Genomic DNA, 1,568 nt, shown 5'->3' with positions numbered 1-1,568 from the left:
GTTTTAAGGCCGATACCGATAGGGGGCCCATTATATCCTGCATCCCGAGTAATAAGGTCTTGTCCTGGATTCCAATAACACACTACAAAAATGATCTTTAAATTGGTGAAAATGTCTTATAATAAGTGTATTTACCCTTAATTTAGTAGGTAAATAAGAAAATCTCCCAGCTGAAGGAGCATTTTTATCCTTAAAATCTGATTATTTGATATTATTCTCTTGAAAGAGGAGACTTTTTTCCTTATTTTAATTGTATATTTTCTTATTCCATTTGCAAAGTATCTCACTTACCTGCTCAGTTAAAGAAAAAATGCAATTATTTTACTTAGATTTCAGTTTTTGCTTGAAATTTAGATGTTTAAAGTCTTTTACTAAATGCCCTATAAATGGTTAACCCTTTTATTATCAATCCAGACTTTTCTGGTGTCTAACGTGTTTTTTAAGGAAGTAGTTCAGTTCAGTTATGATCAGACTTCTCAGGATAAAGATGGATTTAGCGGCTGGATGTTCCATCCGTTAATCCTCTCACCTCCCAGAATCCTTCCTGTCTCCCTTCCTGCTCCTGATGTTTAGGATTTCTCTGCTGATTAAAGTCCCGCCTTCATCAAAGGATCCTCTCACCTCGTCCAGTTTAGAATCCGTTTCCACAGGCCGGAAAAACATGTTTGAACTTTTTAATTAGTAAATGAAATGTGACTGTTTAATGTAATAAAAGTGATTAAAAAGAATAATTCAGCCCAGCTCTGCGCCGCCGTCTCTGCTGATAATCTGGATTATTTCATTACATGCTTCAGATGTCGGTCATTAACCTCGACGGGCTCGGGTGCAATTAACTGGCCGCAGTCCTGCAGCTTTATATCAACACTGTGACTGTTTCCAATTACAGCCGCATCTCCAAATGAGATGAAGCGCCTCAGTTTGGCTGATTTATAGCCGATATATTAGCAGCATTAATTAGAGGCCGTGCAGCTGCGGCGTGTGTTGGGAGGAGATGAATGGTGCAGCCGCCGCTTCCTCTCTGAGGGCCGCGTGGACAGCTGTGTGTGCGTCTAATGCCTGTTGCATTGTGGGAGTCCATTATGCTGTCGCCTGCTGAATGGCTCCCATTGACTCGGCCTTGACATTATAAGCTGCCCGCTAATCTCTTCACTCCATATATTAGCGATGCTCAGCCACTCTGCGGGCTTTCTTCTTCAACGTCTCAATCCGTCAGTAAATCATCGTGTGCAAAGAAAAGCTTTATTCTGTCCTGAACATCTGACAGCAGCGCTGATGAAGACGTGTGGAAGGAAATGCAGCTCTGCTTTATGATAAAAATATTAATTGTCATATCCAGTAATTCACAGTAAGGCAAACGCAGGAAGCTTTTATCTGGAGTTTTCTTTCTGCTTCAAATCCTAAGATCAGCAGCACTGTCGGGTAAGGTGGAGGTTCTGTGGTGCTGGGGGACGGGGCCTCTTTAAAGAAAGACTCGTCCCTAAATCATCTGTTTTTTGTTCTGATAAACTATATATACACTCACCGGCCACTTTATTAGGTACCCCATGCTAGTAACGGGTTGGACCCCC

At 41.5% G+C, this 1,568-nt stretch overlaps 1 protein-coding gene across 1 annotated transcript in view; it reads left to right on the top strand.

The window, feature by feature from the left end:
* wdr7 (WD repeat domain 7) overlaps positions 1–1,568 on the top strand; it is a 133,029-nt gene that overhangs the window by 110,702 nt on the left and 20,759 nt on the right. The window lies entirely within an intron of this gene.

This window comes from Cyprinodon variegatus, unplaced genomic scaffold, assembly GCF_000732505.1.
Source record: "Cyprinodon variegatus isolate N-32 unplaced genomic scaffold, C_variegatus-1.0 Scaffold558, whole genome shotgun sequence".
Taxonomy (NCBI): Eukaryota; Metazoa; Chordata; class Actinopteri; order Cyprinodontiformes; family Cyprinodontidae; genus Cyprinodon; species Cyprinodon variegatus.
This window is presented reverse-complemented; position numbering and strand designations above follow the sequence as displayed.